Below are 455 nucleotides of genomic sequence, written 5' to 3' on the forward strand. Positions count from 1 at the left end.
GAGGCCATGATTCTGAGATGATATCAAGTGGAATTTTCCGTCGCAAAAGTATGGAATTGAAAATAATTAAAAAGAAAACAAAAATTTTCAGGAATATTCAGACTGAAAATTCCACTTGATATCAACTCAGAATCATGGTCTGAACCATCCCCCTCAGTATTCGTTACGGTGTCACTAACACCCATACCTACTTGTATGGCTACCGTATGTACTTGTGTGGGGTGTAAGTGACATCGTAACGAATACTGAGGGGGATGATTCAGCTGATTATTCTGAGTTAATATCAAGTGGAATGTTTCACCGCAAAATTATAGAATTGAAAATAATTAAAAAAAAAACTAAAAAAAATCATGAATTTTGCGACGAAAAATTCAACTTGATATTAACTCAGAATCATGGTCTGAATCATCCCCCTGAGTATTCGTTACGATGTCACTAACACCCTGTATAAAAGT

The sequence above is a fragment of the Pectinophora gossypiella genome, chromosome 28 (genome assembly GCF_024362695.1).
Source record: "Pectinophora gossypiella chromosome 28, ilPecGoss1.1, whole genome shotgun sequence".
Classification (NCBI taxonomy): Eukaryota; Metazoa; Arthropoda; class Insecta; order Lepidoptera; family Gelechiidae; genus Pectinophora; species Pectinophora gossypiella.